Genomic DNA, 19,055 nt, shown 5'->3' with positions numbered 1-19,055 from the left:
AATCTCATCCTCCGAGCGACGAAGCTCACAGCGCGAGTCATTGGGCAGACGATGTCCACACTCGTGGCCCAGGAGTGCCACCTATGTCTGAACCTGGTCGAGATGAGGGAGGCAGAGGAGGCATGGTTCCTCAATGCCCCCATCTCCCAGGCCGGCCTCTTCGGCGACACCATCAAGGACTTCACCCAGCACTTCTTGCCGGTGAAGCAACAGACAGAGGCCATACAGCACATCTTGCCCCAGCATGGCTCAAGAGTGCGCACCTCGTCTGTTCGCCGAGGGTGTTCCCCTGCGGCAACTCAAGCGAAATCAGCTCCGCCCCAGCTCGAGCCTACTACTAGCCCACGGTGCAGAGCCCCCTGCAGGAGAGCGAAGCCCCCCGCTTCTCGGCTGGCAGCCAAGACCCCTAAAAGGACTCCCAAGCGGCCCTGAGACGGGCCACCTGAGGAAGAAGCTGACTGCAGGAACCCAGGAGCTGGTGTAAAGACCACTCCCTCCCCCTGTGGAGGGCCTGGAGGTAAATCTTTTGTTCCATTCTTTTCTGTTCACCCACATTGTCAAGAAAAGAGCAGTTTCCTCTCTCCTCAGGTTAGATCGCTGGCGTTCTCGGTCGCCGCCCCCACGAGAGGTGGAGCATCCTCGTGGGCACTGGCCAACGGCACTTCTCTAGCAGATATACTGTATGTAGGGCATGCCTCATGAATTCTGTGGAGGAATTTGCGGTCAGACCCAGTACTTGTGCCACATGCCCTGTACTGGGTAAGTGCCCCACAGGTTTTCGGTTTCCTTGTTAACCTTGCGATGTATCTTCCACGGCACGGTCTTCCCCTTCCTTGTGGCAGACCCTCTGTGCCCCGGTCGCTGTGTTTGTAGAATCTCCCCACTACGAAGGGCAGGACTTACCACCGTGCCTCTCCCATGTCCGGCCATCCGGCCCATATGGTGTATTTGCAACATTTTACCCTCCCCTTCCCTCCAGGGCAGGGTGTGGCCTCTGCGGGCCTTTACCCCCTGAAAGAATAGGAATGGAAAAGGATGCCTTCGCTGGCACATTTTATGAGCATTTTTAGGCCCCAGCTGGATCATTTTTCTATGGAGAGAAAAACACTAGCTAATGTAATAAGTTAGCTAAAGTTTAGCTAAGGCAATATTTCATGGCCATAAATGGCCGTACTGCACTTAATGGAGACACTACAGGTGAATACAGTAAAATTTGTGTCTAATAACGTCATCACAATCGCCACATTGATATGCAAATTAGCTTTTAACTAATTAAAATGCACTCATTTGTGTACATTTGACAAGGCACTGCAGGTGAATATGATAAACAAAATAACTGAAGCACATCACCACAGAACTTCCCCTGTTAATGACTTACACCAAGGTCTTTTCCCCTGATTCTAAATCATCAGTAGTCTACAAATCTACATATGAGGTTAAACTATCCAGAATTTTTATAAAAATATTAAAAAGCGAGATGGCATGCTAACTCAAGCAATCCAGACTGATGTGTACAATTAGGAACAGAATGTGTGTTGTACACTCAAAGTTCACTACATTTTCATCCAGCACTAATACAAATGTGCTAGAGAAAGTGAAATATAATAGTTCTTGTGACATAAAAATGACACCATACTTACCGTCTATCCGAGACCCACTCACCATTCCATTGAATTTATTAAATAAAATTAAACCAAATGCACCCTATTTCTGATTTACATTGGCTGACATGCAGTTGCATTTTGTATGGCTAATTTAAAAAAATAAATACGATTTTAACCTGAAAATGGCCCCTCTCACTCAAAGCACGAATCCCTGTAATTAACTTATTGATCATATGAGTAATTGTTCATCTGTTTTAAACTTTTTTTGGAACAAAAAGGTAAATGTAGTACACCAAAATTGTATTAAAAGTGTAGCCTAGTCCATCCAAACTGAATCACATTGCTGGTACATCAAGGCACTCACATGGGGTATGGGCCTTAATAAGACAATAATAATACAAAAAATAATCAAATTGTGGCTAGAAGAGCCTTACTTATGTACAACAATTATTTTATCCCATTAAGTTTTATACACATTTGCTGTCCATAAAATATAGCCTAATATTTTACTGTGTAATGTTTGAACGCATATAGTGAAGGAAAAATCTTGTCTTCATACAGATTGTGTAGTCCAGCTGTTAAAGAGATACATACAACTAAATAATATATAAGGGTGCCATTTTATTCAATCAGTTCATGGTTAGTTGTTGTATTCTAAAAAGAAATTCAACTCAATGTAGGCTAAGGGATGAACTTGCGGTTTTTTCAACTTGGTATGAAAAGGCTTTTATTCTGAAGAAAAGGAATGAGGAAGAGCAGATGATATTGCAGATTGACCAATCAGTAGAAATGGGCATGTCACGTCGATCCACTTGTGCAAATCAATTAATCTTAAGTCTTACATTTATTTTATACACTTGAATGAAAAAAGAATAAATCAAGCTGAATTATTTTTGTACATGATTATGTTAAGTGTTTTCTAACTTTCTTTCCCCTTCTGTCGCTCTCTTTTTTATGAAAAAAGGCCAATGAGAAGTTGGCAGACGGTATTTGCATATCCTGCCCCCGGACATACAGGTTTTTAAGCGGGGCGAATATGGGAGTTCATTCAGAAAATTTCTTCGGAGCCGATGGTCGTGTCTGCAATTGCTGCGAGTTACACACCAGTTCCTGTATTCCTCTGCTGCATGCTGTTGGATCTTACGGCGCATAACAGCGGCTTTCTCCATTCCTGCCCCTGGGCGCTTCGACAGCGCAGATAAAAAAGAACTCTCACAAGTCCTATTCATAAAAGAGTGATTTTATTAAAAGAGTAATTTCCTCTAAAAGAGCAAAACACAGTGGCGTTGAACGTCCTTTTAAGGACGCGTCTTTATAAAAATGCCTTTCCGCCCCTGTGTTGTTCCTGGATGCGGTAGAGTGCTCTCTGCTTCAGACGGCCACAACCGTAAGCAAGCCACTCCAGCCGCCCCCCGCGTTGCTCCTTCTTCCCACGGGATTGAGGACGATACGGTTGGTGATGGCAGCGGGTGCAGCTCCGCCGTGTACGCCCCCTCGGACCTCCCGCACCCTGGGACGCTCGTTGACTCCCGTCCGTGCTCGAGGCAACGGCGACTCGCCTTACAGCCAGTCAGCCTATCCTCTAGAGACAGAAGCAGATGAGCTCGCCGCGACATCGGAGTGTGCGGTGTCTGACGCTGAGGACTCCCCTGGGCTGCCGCTTTCGGGCCTGCACGCCCAGGCTGAGGCCGACGCACAGATGACCGACATGCTTTCCCGGGAAGCCAACAGCGTGGGCTTGGATTGGAACCCTCCATCCTCCCCACAGCCATCACGGCTGGACGATTGGTTCCTGGGGTCTGGGCGCCGCTCACAGCCTCGCCCCCCGGTCCCGTTTTTCCTGGAGGTGCATGATGAGCTGACGTCTTCGTGGAGAGCACCCCTCTCCACTTGTCACACCGCCACCTGCTCATCCGCCATCGCCACCCTCGACGGCTGAGCGCGCCATGGGTACACGGCGATTCCCTAGGTGGATAGGGCAGTTGCGCTCCACTTATGCCCCGTAAACCCTACCACCTGGCCTGATGCTTTGGCAGATGCATGACAGATGCTTCGGCACACAGCTGGCCCGCGGGGCTGCACAAGTATGCATTTCCCCCAGTGAGCCTACTTGCACAGGTGCTGTGCAAGGTCAGGGAGGACGAAGAGCAAGTCATTCTGGTGGCCCCCTACTGGCCCACCCGGACTTGGCTCTCGGACCTCACACTCCTCATGACAGCCCCTCCCTGGCGAATTCCCCCGAGGAAGGACCTCCTTTCTCAGGGACGGGACACGCTCTGGCATCCGCACCCAGACCTCTGGAACCTCCACGTCTAGCCCCTGGACGGGATGCGGAAGATCTAGCCGGCCTACCACCGACCGTCATAGATACTATCAACCAAGCCAGAGCCCCTCTACCAGGCATCTTTACGCCCTAAAGTGGTGTCTGTTCGCAAACTGGTGTTCTTCCCGGGCTGAAGACCAACAGAAGTGCGCGGTTAGGTCAGTGCTCGTGTTTCTACTGGAGAGGCTGGAGAGGAGGCTGTCCCCCTCCACCCTCAAGGTGTATGTCGCCGCCATCGCAGCTCACCACGACACGATAGATGACAAGTCTCTTGGTAAGCAAGACTTAATTATCAGGTTCCTAAAAGGTGCCTGGAGGCTAACTCCCTCCCAGCCTAACCTGTTTCCCTCCTGGGATCTCTCGATCATCCTCACAGGCCTCCAGACGAGCCGCTAGATTCAGATGGACTCAGGGCCCTCTCTCTCAAGACTGCCCTGCTGATCGCGCTCACCTCCATCAAGAGGGTCGTGGAACTGCAAGCGTTCTCTGTTAGCGACACTTGCCTGGAGTTCAGTACGGCAGACACATACATGATCCTAAGACTGCGACCGGGCTATGTGCCCAAGGTTCCTACCACGCCCTTCAGAGTTCAGGTAGTATACCTGCAAGTGCTGCCCCGGGAGGAGGCAGACCCAGCCCTTTCGTTGCTGTTTCCGGTACGTGCTTTGCGTATCTATCTGGACTGCACGCAGAACTCTAGACGCTCTGAGCAGCTCTTTGTTTGCTTCGGGGGACAGCAGAAAGGGAACGCTGTCTCCAAACAGAGGCTTGCCCACTGGGTTGTTGACGCCATTTCATTGGCTTATCACACCCAGGCCGTGCCCCCCCCCCTTGTGGGTCTGAGCTCACTCCACCAGGAGTGTTGCGTCCTCATGGGCACTGGCCAGGGGCACCTCCCTAGCAGACATCTGCAGAGCAGCAGGGTGGGCAACACCTAACACTTTTTCGAGATTTTACAATCTCCGAGTTGAGTCAGTATCGTCCCGTGTTCTCTCAGGTCCGAGCCTGTAGAACTCGGTAACACGCTGACGATCTGGCCACGTGAATTGCTTGCGCCTGGCGCCCTTACCCTCAGCCGAGGTAAAATAGTGCGCCTTTGTTCCCAGGAGATCCCATCTTCGGGTCCCTGGTTGACTCCTCCCTAGCCCTTTTGGGTCCGCAGTTCAGCGGAGGAACTCGCCGACCCAAGCCACTACGGGTACCCAATCTACCCTGTACTGGAATAGGTGCTCCACAGGTAAGGCCTCCTGTTCGGACTCCCCCTGTGTGTAATTCCGTGGTACTGTCCCCTCACGAGCGGACCCCGTGTTTCCCTTAGGCAGTTACAGCTGCCACCGCACCAACTTTCCCACATAGGTCCTAAGCAGGCCATGTGATGTATTCGCCACTCTTTGCCTCCCCTGCAGGGTAGGTGTGGCCTCCGCAGAGTCTTCTCCCCCTGAAAGAAGGGGTAAGACCCCCTTCCCTTAATGCATGTAAGGGCCCCAGCCGTAGTTGCTCTATGCGAGAAACATAGAGAGAAAAGAGGCCCAGCCAGGCTTGGCGGCCATCACCTTGTTCCCCCCTCCAGAGTAACCAGAAAGATTCTGATGGCTTTAATGAGGCATTGGGGAAGGGTACGTGCAGCTGATACAGCTGGTCGCCTTTGCACGTAAGAATACCTGCCTTTTTTCATAGATCAGAGGTGTATATCGGCGCTCAAGAGAGACCCCTAGTGTCGCTTCTCTGAAACAACGTCACGTTCCCTCCATCGGGGAACAGCGGTTACATACGTAACCTAGACGTTTCATTTCTTTCTAGATGAAAAACAAGTAAACTTTTGGTTTATTGGTTATTTCACTTCGAAGATAAAAAAAATAAAATAAAAAATAATTTTCCAAAGGTACATGTCAGACCAAATTAGTTTTGATTAGCAAGGACTGTGTTCATAGAAACAGTAAGCCATATACTATCTACTGAAAATGTTAACATTTATGCAGGGTTATAACAACATAAGCAAGCAGAACACACCAAGTGAATAATTCTAATATATATGAGGGGGTGCTGGAATGTCCACTGCAGGATTTCTATTAGTGCCTGTGCCCGTGTAGAGAGTTGTAGATGTATAAATGAATGTTCACGAGGAATAAGAACATAATTCTAGGTGTAATTTAGATTAAGATCATGTTTCTATGAGAACATTATGGCAAGATTTTTCATTAATCAAAAGCATTAATTGCTGATTTGGATTAACTGATTCCCTGAGTCATTTGCTGATTCATTGCAATACAACCCCAATACACAGAGAGGCTGTGGTGGAGGGAGGTCAGTATAGAGACATGGGGCTAGAAATACTATAAGAGAGAGAAAGAGCAGGAAGATATGGAATCAATCAATCAATCAATCAATCCGTCTGTCCGTCCACTGAAAATTGTTGTTGCAATAAAATTCATGAAAAAAAGGCATCAAACGATTTTACACTATTGGTTCAGTGCGGTACTTACAAACTGTTCCTGGCCCAGAATTCGAATGACTGTAAACTAAATACAATGAGCTGTGCTAGTGGAATGCCAATAGTGATGTTGCAAATCATCATTTGTCACTTGCCCAGTCAGTCTACTCTAATCCTGATTTTGCAGCACCACAGTTAAAAAAAAAGAAACCATTGAGCCTGGATCATTAAGGAACAGCATGTTTCCGCAAAGAGAATGTTTCTTGTGGCAGGGCGGAGGGCGGGGCCGGGTCGTGATCATACACACCCGGTCCCGGGTTTCGGCACCAGTGTAAAGGGATCAATGGAAAGGAAGAGGCGAGAACCGGCTTGATAATATAAATAATGGTTTAATGATAAACTTAAAAGAAGACACAAACACACACGACGGACATTTCCGCTAACGATCTCTCTCTCTCCCGCACGATCCCCTGCAGTCGACCTTTAAACCTCAGAGGCTTGATTAGCCTAATACGGGACCGGGTGTGTATGATCACGACCCGGCCCCGCCCTCCGCCCTGCCACAAGAAACATTCAGCCTGATGTTGGAAATGCCGCCATTGTATGCGGTACCATGTATATTACATTTAGGAATTTGAGTCTTAGACTTTGATCTGTCTTGTTTCGGATGGGTTTGGCTCAACTATGCTTTGATTCAGAAACAGTCACAGATTTCATAATACACATTTGGCAGGACAATACAATTCTCAGTTTCACAGTTGGTGTTGTTCCTGCGTTTTTGCTCTGTAGGACACTTTAGCACTTTTATACTCAAATTCAGAGAAAACAGTGAGAGCAAATTGCAGTAACTACAAAATCCACATTACGTAAAGTCAACTTTGAAGGCATTTCTTTTTCTTAGTTTCAGGCACATTTACTGCATTTTGCCTTTGTAGGGCAGTATTATATTACAATTATTGAAAATGAAATTCCACAGGGATTTATTTATGCAGGAAAAGGCTCCATCACATGCATCCAAGTACTCCAATGCTTGGCTAGCCAGCAAGGGCCTCAAAGATGCCCAAATAATGACTTGACCCCCTTCCTCACCTGACTTCGTCTCATACGTGAGATTTACAGTGAGAGAAGACAATACACCTCTTTGAACAGCATTTGGGAGGCTGTGGTTGCTGCTTCAGCAAAAGTTGAACGTGAACAGATCAAGAAACTGACAGACTCCATGGATGAAGGCTCATGGCAGTTATTGAAAAGAAGGGTGGCTATATTAGTCACTGAATATTTTTTATGTTATTTAATTTTCATTTTGTGTTATGTATTTGTTGCACCTTCTCTAAAAATTTAGAAAAAGCAATTGAGTTGGGAGAAATTATTTTTGTAATTTAGTTGCTGTAAAGGGGTTCAATGGAAAGGAGGAGGCGAGAACCGGCTTGGAAATGTAAATAATAGTTTAATTGGTAAACTTAAAACAGAAGACACAAACACACACATGACGGACATCTCTCTCTCGTCGCACCACCGTCTGCCATCGGCCTTTATCCCTCTCGGAGGCTTAATTAGCCTGATAAGGGACCGGGGTGTATAATCATGACCCTGCCTCACCCTCCGCCTTGCCACAGTTGCCTAATAATGTTTCACAGTAACAGTTGCCTAATAATGTTTCACAGTAACAGTTGCCTAATAATTGTGCACACTTATATATTCCCCTGTGAAAGACAAAAATCACCTTTTCTTTGTAAAACATTCAGGTTTGAGGTTCAATAACATTTTGGATTGACTGAGAGCTTTGTGTTTGTTCAACAATAAAAATGAATCCTGAGGAATACAATTTGCCTAATAATTGGGCACACAGTGTACATGCATCACACACATTAACATTTACACTTGTTCATTTAGCAGACTTATGCAAGATTTATGACTTACAAATGAGGAATGTCACAACATTAGAGATTAAGGATACTTTCACATTAGAAGTGCTGCAATACAAAGTTACAAAATTGCACAGGGGGAAACAAAAACATGCTAGAACAGACATGCACACACACACTCTTTTTTTTAAGGAGTATCCCTTAAAACCAGGCATGGCTGAAGGTCATGTGAAGTGTTTAGACTCTGTTTACCTGCTGCTCTTTCAAAGGCCAATATTATTAGCTGCTGCTGCTTAACTTGCTACGTTCATCAAGACTACAGAGCATGATGACATGGCTTCCCCTGTACACACACACACACACACACACTAATTCTCCATGGAGACTACATGCAAGAGATTCTCAAGTCCACGCCTCACTTCCACTTATGTGTACAATATGTATGTGTGTCTTACAGTAAACAGCTCCAGCTAGTTTTCATTTTAGTTAGTTACTAGCAGGCCCAGATGGAATTTTGAGAATTCCCAGGGCTTTTCTCTCATTTTCTGTGCTGATTTTGAGGGAAAATCTGTGTAATTCTGCAGAAGGTATTTGTACAGTGTTAAATGTAGCTTTGTAATATTGCTGAATGAAGAGACGATAACGTGAAGAACCCAAGTGCAATTTTATTTACAGACGTGATATCTAAACACCCTGACTACAAATATGAACAAAAGATTGACTAGACACAAAACATGAACTTGACAAAACCTCACTGGAACAAAAAATAAACATGAACTTGACTTGCTTAAACATAACTCGACTATGAACTCGACACAACGCTACACCAACAATACTCAACAAAGGACAATGGCAAACATGAGGGCTTAAATACATGGACATGGGGAAACATAAGCCAATGAACAAACAGAACTCTAAACAAGATAACAAGACAATAAGCATAAACCAATTACATGAAAGAACCAATAACAAGACTAAGAACCAATGAAAACAAGACACATAAACATGGAGAGAAAACAGGGCATCACATGACTAGGAAACGGGAACAAAACTTTTCATAATAAAAAACAGGAACCAACAGAATAAACACAACAAGCTTACAGTACTGTATTCTTATTGGTAGCTGAGAAGCAAACCCAAATTAACCAAAAAGATTTGATAAACAAACATTTCAACATGATCCCGATCCTCTTGGGAATTATCTTGATATCTGTTACTTGTACTGTTACATGTAGTTATCACACAGCTCAACAACTACATTCCTTAAAGGTGCACTCAGAATTTTTTGTATTTGTTGTGCTGGCTGATATGGAAATTAACTTAGACTTATACTGACACCTAGTGGTGTGAATGCAGCACCATTATACAAAAGTCATGATTCATTTATTCAGAAGTGTCCAATTACAGGGTTCTGTAATAATCTGTGTAGTATTCATCTGGTGATCTGAACATGTCAGCCCCAATTAGGCGACATTTTAAACATATTTTTCAAAAGTACTATTAATTAAATTTTCAATTTCATTACATTTTCAATTCAATTTCTTAGATTTGACAGTGTTGAACAACATTAGTCCCCTCAAGTTTTGTGTACGCAAGAAGATATGCAGTAAATTTCTGTCTCTCTTTACTTTCTTTGTGTTGTAACTGTCTTGTGCAGTAGCTGGAGCTGTAAGGAAATTCTGTTCTTTCGTTATATATGCAAACCGATGTTACACAACCTCTTCCCCATTAGTGGACCATTCTGACAGTTAAGTCAACTCTTACACACCTAACTGAAAGAACTAATATTGCACGATTGCAAGGCAACATCCCTTTATTTCTATATAGAAAAGGTAGGTCAATTCTTCCAGATGACACCTTAATCAAGACATTTGCTATATAGCTGAATGATTACCATGAAATTGTTCGAAATTGCCTTTGGTTTAGATAATTTGGAAAGATGTTGCTGTATATTATTGTATACCATACCACATGCATAACCAGAAGAGAAACAAAATTAATCACCATATGTGTGCAGGACAAATAGAAGGCAGCTGTACGAGTGTGATCTATGTGAGGGGACATGGGGTGTCACCACAGGGCAAGGACCTCCCTCTGTATCTAGTCCTGTAGTCAATGATACTAGCCTCCCCCAAGCAACCAAATCTTCAAATATTACACCCCGTGAATCTGTATGTTTGAACCATTAGTCTGGAGTCACACAAAATGTTAGAGTTGGAGTAATGAATTGAGCAATGAATTGACACAATGAGCAAAAGAAAGACAAAACCTTTGTCTACAGTATACACACATATACAGTCAGGTCCATAAATATTGGGACATCGACACAATTGTAATCTTTTTGGCTCTATACACCACCACAATGGATTTGAAATGAAACGAACAAGATGTGCTTTAACTGCAGACTTTCAGCTTTAATTTGAGGGTATTTACATCCAAATCAGGTGAACAGTGTAGGAATTACAGCAGTTTGTATATGTGCCTCCCACTTTTTAAGGGACCAAAAGTAATGGGACAATTGGCTGCTCAGCTGTTCCATGGCCAGGTGTGTGTTATTCCCTCATTATCCCATTTACAAGGAGCAGATAAAAGGTCCAGAGTTCATTTCAAGTGTGCTATTTGCATTTGGAATCTGTTGCTGTCAACTCTCAATATGAGATCCAAAGAGCTGTCACTATCAGTGAAGCAAGCCATCATTAGGCTGAAAAATCAAAACAAACCCATCAGAGAGATAGCAAAAACATTAGGTGTGGCCAAATCAACTGTTTGGAACATTCTTAAAAAGAATGAACGCACCGGTGAGCTCAGCAACACCAAAAGACCCGGAAGACCACGGAAAACAACTGTGGTGGATGACCTAAGAATTATTTCCCTGGTGAAGAAAACACCCTTCACAACAGTTGGCCAGATCAAGAACACAGGTAGGTGTATGTGTGTCAAAGTCAACAATCAAGAGAAGACTTCACCAGAGTGAATACAGAGGGTTCACCACAAGATGTAAACCATTGGTGAGCCTCAAAAACAGGAAGGCCAGATTAGAGTTTGCCAAACAACATCTAAAAAAGCTTTCACAGTTCTGGAGCAACATCCTATGGACAGATGAGACAAAGATCAACTTGCACCAGAGTGATGGGAAGAGAGGTGTATGGAGAAGGAAAGGAACTGCTCATGATCCAAAGCATACCACCTCATCAGTGAAGCATGGTGGTGGTAGTGTCATGGCGTGGGCATGTATGGCTGCCAATGGAACTGGTTCTCTTGTATTTATTGATGATGTGACTGCTGAAAAAAGCAGCAGGATGAATTCTGAAGTGTTTCGGGCAATATTATCTGCTCATATTCAGCCAAATGCTTCAGAACTCATTGGACGGCGCTTCACAGTACAGATGGACAATGACCCGAAGCATACTGCGAAAGCAACCAAAGAGTTTTTTAAGGGAAAGAAGTGGAATGTCAATCAATCACCTGACCTGAATCCGATTGAGCATGCATTTCACTTGCTGAAGACAAAACTGAAGGGAAAATGCCCCAAGAACAAGCAGGAACTGAAGACAGTTGCAGTAGAGGCCTGGCAGAGCATCACCAGGGATGAAACCCAGCGTCTGGTGATGTCTATGCGTTCCAGACTTCAGGCTGTAATTGAGCTGTAATTTTTAAGTATTAAAAAGTGAAAGTTTGATTTATGATTGTTAATCTGTCCCATTACTTTTGGTCCCTTAAAAAGTGGGAGGTACATATACAAACTGTTGTAATTCCTACACCGTTCACCTGATTTGGATGTAAATACCCTCAAATTAAAGCTGAAAGTCTGCAGTTAAAGAACATCTTGTTCGTTTCATTTCAAATCCATTGTGGTGGTGTATAGAGCCAAAAAGATTAGAATTGTGTCGATGTCCCAATATTTATGGACCTGACTGTATATATGTATGTGTGTGTGTGTAAGCGCATGTGAGACTGGCATGTTATTCACACTCGGTGGAATGTTGGAGAGTGTAAGACTAATGTCCTTCATTGATTCTTCCTGTGAAACCTGATGCCATAATGGAGAAAGGGAAAAAATAAACAATGCTGTTAAATTTTGAGGAATAGATAACCTAAAATTAAAATTCGGTCATCATTTACTCACAAAATGTTGTTACAAACCCTAATGATAGTCTTTCTTCCATGAAACACAAAACGAGATGTTTGGCAGAATGACAGCCTCTGTCATTGCTCATCTTTTTTTCCATTCAATGACAGTGAAAAGTGACTGAGGCCATGTCCACAGTATTTTTTGTATTTGTGATGATGGAATTTTCATTAGCTATATAAATATTGCAACACTTTAAGAAATAATTCAAAATGAAATGTTAGATCAAATTATTTTTTTCATAAAGTGGACATTTTTGCAGGTTTTGCCCTCATTTTGTATTTAAGGTTGAAATACTTCATTCTGGTGATTTTTATGCACTAATTTGTGCTGGTATCTTAACGAGAACACTTTTTGATGCACTGAAAATATTTACTACAATGTTGTCAAATTGCTTACCAAGTATAACAACCGTACCCTGTTTGGAAGTCTTTTTGAACATGTTGAATATGCGACAGTGACGCTGCTGCCTGCTTTCTCTTCTGTCTCTCCTGCAATTTTCGCCCCATACTCACCAATCCAGCTTTAGCGCGGTAAAGTTTGACGTTCGACATTCGGTTTCGCAGATGTAAGGGACCGTCTGAAAACACCACTCACTACGCTAAAACAAATGATCACTCATTCATTCAGTTCACGTGCATGTTATACATAAAAAAAATAAATAAAAAAAATACAAATATATATATCGCCTCGTTAATGAAGCCCATTGCTTGAAATTGAAATTACATTTTGTTAATTCACTTTATATGACCTATATTTTATAAATAGGATGTGATGGATTCCTTTGTGAGGGAAACACTTCAGAAGTGGAACCTTGAAACATTAATAATAATAAAAAAAAGCTCCAGGCCATGCCTCAGCCAGCTCCATGCCATGTCACAGCCACACCTCAGCCTGCTCCATGCCATGTCACAGCCGAAACTCAGTCTACTCCATGCATGTCTCTGTCAAGCTCCAGACTGCACCATGTCACAGCCAAACCGCAGTCTGCTCCATGCCATGCAGTGGCGCCCCCAGAAAATCTTAATGGGGTGGCCAGTGGAGGCCACAGCAAAATCTTGGGGTGGCACCAAAAACAAACAAAAAATTCAGTGTAATGTGTGTTATACTTGTTTACATTTGTTTCTGGTTAATGTAACAATATGACTTTTAAGCCGCAGTCCGTAACTTTTTTTGGTAAAAATTTTTCCAAAATCAATTTGTTGCGTGTGAAAATGCAGCCGGTGTCGAATCGTTTGTAGCCTCTTCTTACAGCAGCTGGAATGTAATCCAGCAAGTTCAAAACAACTGTCTATGAAATAGCTTTTTTAAAACATTAATGATAGACATTCAACATGACAGTATAATTGAAAGCTATATCAATTTCAACATTTATTAGGCTATGGAAAATAACAACTTTTAAGTGAACTGAAAACAATCTTCACATAACCCATTAGAATAAATGTTGTATTTACCTGTGGCCTTCCTACCTGTCTAACAGATAGGAAAAATATATAAATTGAATAATGTTATCAAACATTCTGCCCTGCATAAATAGATTATATATAGCTTAATTCTTATTAAAGCTACAATTTTCTGATACCTTTGTTCTTTTATTAGTGTTTAACAATAGTGTAATAAATAATAATTTATTAGTGTTTAACAATAGTTTTGAGAAAAAAAAACTGATTTTAAGATTTCTGAATTTTAAAGTGAAAATTTCCATTTTTAGGGTGGTGATGACCAGCCAACAGCCGCAGAGAGCCGCAGAGAGCACAGATCTGTGGAGAAGATATCTGTTGAAGGTGTGTATAGTAATTAAACATACATGTGTGCACAATATACAAACCTGTCACGCATTGTACACCTAGTAGTACTAGACTGATATCCAATCAGTTGTATTTGCCCAATTGAAATTACCCTAGGGATTATAACATGTAAGGGTGGAAAATCACATAAAACATTAAGCGACGTGAATCCAAGAATAACAATGAAATCTGTATAACCTTCTCAGAATAAGAACATGATCTCTGCACTGAGCAATGTTGGCTTCTTTCTCCAGCTCTGAACAGCTTAGACGGAGAGTTCAAGGGTAAGTATTACCCCTTGAAGTCCATAACTGATGCTGAGCAGGAGCAGCTGATTGCTGACCACTTCCTCTTTGACAAACCCATCTCCCCCCTGCTGCTGGCTGCTGGTATGGCCCGTGACTGGCCTAATGCCAGAGGCATTTGGTGAGTGAAAGGATTGTGCATATACATAATATATTAGTTTCAGAGGACTCATATACAACCTATATTACAGGCAATAATTGGTAGAGGATCGTTGATATATGTTGGGTGATTAGGATAGGAGCCATAGGGCAAAAGTTAGTAACCTCATTATTTGAATGGTGGTCTAATTTGGGCCTGTTCAAGTAATAACCTCACACAGGCACAATGAGAAAAAGACCTTCTTGGTGTGGGTGAACGAGGAGGATCACCTGCGTGTCATTTCCATGCAGAAGAGTGGCAACATGAAGGAGGTGTTCAGAGGGTATGGAGAACACACATGTACGCACACATACAAGCACATTGGTATTCCTATCATTAATTGGATTTCTATTGTTTTCAGATTGACCTAAAAATATTTTCTATACTCTAACTTTGCTTTTGTCATCTTTAGATTTTAAATCAGTTATTATTTAGTATATTTATTAAGCCATTTAAATTGTGGGGACAGATAGATGAAACATAAACATGCACATGTAAACCTCTATGCTCCACCACTGAATGTGTATTTACTGTATATGTTCTGAATTAACAGATTGAGGAAATATTTAAAAAGCACAATCATGGATTCGAGCATCTTGGTTTCATTCTGACCTGCCCCTCTAACCTGGGCACAGGTCTGCGTGGTGGAGTCCACTTCAAGCTGCCTAAGCTGAGCACATACCCGAAGTTTGAGGAGATCCTGAACAGACTGCGCCTGCAAAAGCGTGGCACAGGTATCTAAACATGTAACATACACATATGCACACTTATGTCATGTGGGATCAAACATAAATCACATAAATATTTGACGGTATGATTACAAAGCCGGAGACATGCAGCACTGTTATGTACTGTAGCTAAAGCATGACTTGAAGGGATAGTAACCAAAAAAGCAATTTACTCATCTCCATGTTGTTTCTTCCGAACACAAAATATGTTAAGTAGACTTCACTTTCATTAGATATTTTTTTATATACACAAAAACAGTGCATGGTGACCAAGGCTATCATTCTGCCTATTTCCTGGAAGATAGACAGACACTTCAACATTCCCAGTCTACAGAGCCGGCCCTAGGGTTTTGGGGGCCCTAAACAAAAATAGTGTATGGGGCCTTACAGATTTTTGAACCAGCCAAAAAGAAGAGAAATTAGATATTTTTTAAATAAAAAAGCTCTCATTTCAGATAGAGAATTTTACCAATAAGTTACCAAAACAGTTAGTAAGGGCCATTCACTAGCAGTGTCATCGGTGGAGGTGGTTTGTGGTCCTGTCCCGGAATACTTTAATAATGCTCCTGAGGAGAAGAAGGAAATTATACATACAAATAATGCATGGAATGAGCATTAAAATTAACCCTCTGGGGTCTGAGGGTGTTTTGGGCCCTGGAGAATTTTGAGATGCCTTGACATTTGTGCTTTTTTCAGTTGCTTAAAAACACATTAATGGCTAAAGTCTGATAACACTGTATTCAGCACAAACTGGGCTACAATAATATGTGAGCAACATACATGTTTGTATTTTTGAGAAAATAAAGTTTATACTTGGTTTTTGAAAAAACAAAAAATGTAAGTCATTGAAATAAGGCCATATAACACATACTAAGCCTTTTGAGAACTGCATCTTGTAGCCTAGAGTTTTTGCTACAAAATTATGTGAAAACCATCCTGATCACTCATTCATACAAAACAATATAGTCCTTTCACTTTTATAAGACACATAGTGTTAGAAAGGCCATATGCGAGGAGGCGTGGATAATCATGAATATTAATATGATTCACACCTGAGGAGACAAAGACCCTCCCCTGGGCCTATCAATGAGGAATGTGACTGTGAGAGAATGAATGTGAGGAGACTAAATGATCACAATAAAGTTTAAGTTAAAACAAGTAATCTGACTATACATTTTCTTTACATAAAACTTTACTTAAAAACTTTAGACCTACACTACTGTTTAAAATGTTTAGATTAGTAAGATTTTTTTATGTTTTTAAAAGAAGTCTCTTCTGCTCACCAAGGCTGTTATTTGATCCAAAATACAGCAAAAACATTGATATTGTGAAATATTTTTTTGAATTTAAAACAACTGTTTTCTATTTGAATATTGTAAAATGCAATTTGTGATCAAAGCTGAATTTTCAGCATAATTACTGCAGTTTTTAGTGTCAAATGATCCTTCAGAATTCATTATAATATGCTGATTTTCTAATATGGTCATATTTAAAGTGCATTTCACTCATTTAACCTGAACACATATTTGCAAGCTTTGTTGATGATAATGAAGCAGCATAAAAGCTAGTTAAAATATAATCTAAAAATTCATATTATTTTTATATCATATTACATATTATATTTATATCACACAGCATACAATATAAATACCTGCTTTAGTCAAAACAAAATTTTAAATGTAACTAAAACTTGCTTATTAGGACATATTTCAAATTTCAATACTCTGAATCTTGGCTGGCAATTCTGGAAACAGTCCCACTAGCAAAATATGTACATGTTTATATAAAATAGCATGTCAACTAATATAGCTTTGTTTCATACAGATTACATTGCAGGATAATATTTTAAATTTACATATTTTAAATTGTTTTAAATTTGAATTGTTTTATTTAAAAGTAGACATATGTTTCATGTTTGTGTGATAAGTATTTGAGTTTCAGTTCATTTTTGTGGCGTGTTTCAGAAATATGCTTGCGGAGACAGAGATGGATGTATTTTCTTTATTTTACAAAAGCACAAGGTTTTGTTGTTATTGTGAGTTTACACAAATAAAGGTAGACCCTTTATAGTCTATAATGATGTCTTACAGTTCTGTATGCCCAAAAATGTAGTATTTTAATGTGTTTCCACTGTAATGACGATAAAATCCAGCACACAAAAAGTAGCAAACAATATTAAAAGAGGCCATGCTTCTGGCATGCACTATCGTCTGATTCTGGAAAACAGCATTTCTCTGATCCAGGTGGGAACGTTTACTTCATGATGGCTGGATGTCTGTTACCTAGCTACTGCTCCTGGCAGTTGACAAACGGAAACAGCAGAGTGCTGCGCGCATCATCCTCTCGGCTCCCACACATTTTAAAATCCTCCATCCTAGTTCCAAAATTAGGTTTAAGAAATTTAGAAAACTATACAAAACGAAACATACTACGTTTCATTGAAACGGTTGTGTGTTTTGTTGATTAGAGTAATTGATGGGCAGAAAATAAATTAATTGGGGGTGTTGGGGGGGCCCTAAACAAATGTTTAGTTTGGCTGGCCCTGCCAGTCTCACCAGCTTATTCTGTTTCTGTCAGATGGTGTGGAGACCGCTTCCGTTGGTGGCATGTTTGACATTTCCAATGCTGACCATATTGGCTCATCTGAGGTTGAACAGGTGCAGTGCGTAGTTGATGGCGTCAAACGGATGGTTGAGCTGCAGAAGTAGCTGGAGAAGGGCGAGGCCATCTACAGCATGATCCCAGCTCATAATTAAAGTGGGAGCCTTTATTTATTTTTTTTATCTTTTTTTGTTTATTTTTTTTCAGTCCATCGTGCAATCTGACAGCAATGCGGAGTACCTGTCGTCGAGGCTTTACCTCAATTTTAACCTTGGTTGTAAAACGTGAATCAAGTCAATCAAGTTGTATTTAAATAAAGATACCCCATAAAAACATACAACTTCTAATATTTCATCACTTTTGTGTGAGCACAGTCCATTATTATTTATTTCTTTAGTTATTTCTTTATAACAATTTAAAAATGTTAATGTAAAAGATGCCTTATTTAAAAGTGAAGTGTGTCATTTCTGCACCATTAGTGAATTTACAAAATTCACACAATTTAAAAAAGTCTGTTTTTAATCATCTTTCCAGGACACTCGCCTGTCTTCTTGGGGCAGATAAAAAGATAGTCCCAACCTAAACTCACACCAATAATTGAGTCAGTGTTGTTGTGTCAGGCTGGATGGGCCACTCAAACAAACAGAAGTGTTTTTATAACACAGAACATGGATACAGGTCATCTTATCAGAGCGAATGAACAGAAAGGAAAATACGGATATTTGAAAACGTGTAATCTGAGCAGGTAAGTGCCATATCTTATGCTGTTGTTTTGAATTATTGGAAACATTTGTGTTTAGAAAGAAATTACGTTACAAAAGTTAGGCAATGTTTGTTAACATTAGACAAAACAATTGCTAGTCTGATAAGTTCAAACGTTGTAAAATGTTGATAACTGCAGGATATTCTGGCCAAATAGATCACGGAAGTAACTAATTTATAGATTGTCATTGTTACAACCAGTGGTCAATATCAATCTGCTAAATAAACCATTTAATCAGCATACAAATAAATTAAATAACTGAACACAAGCAAAGATGCCAACATCAGTGAAGTTTATTTCTCGCAAGATCTTTTGTTTCCAATTTAATATTTGGCCAGAGATGCAAAGACATCTGGAAGAAAAAAAATCTTTCTACAAAC

The 19,055-nt window shown here is 41.3% G+C and overlaps 1 pseudogene; it reads left to right on the top strand.

Annotated features, from left to right (window-relative positions):
* The first annotated feature begins 244 nt into the window (after positions 1-244).
* On the top strand, positions 245-18,165 carry LOC127641106 (creatine kinase M-type-like; annotated as a pseudogene).
* The last annotated feature ends 890 nt before the right edge of the window (positions 18,166-19,055 follow it).

This window comes from Xyrauchen texanus, chromosome 4 (genome assembly GCF_025860055.1).
Source record: "Xyrauchen texanus isolate HMW12.3.18 chromosome 4, RBS_HiC_50CHRs, whole genome shotgun sequence".
NCBI lineage: Eukaryota > Metazoa > Chordata > Actinopteri > Cypriniformes > Catostomidae > Xyrauchen > Xyrauchen texanus.
The sequence above is the reverse complement of the archived record's forward strand: the minus strand, read 5'-3'. Positions and strand labels throughout refer to the sequence as shown.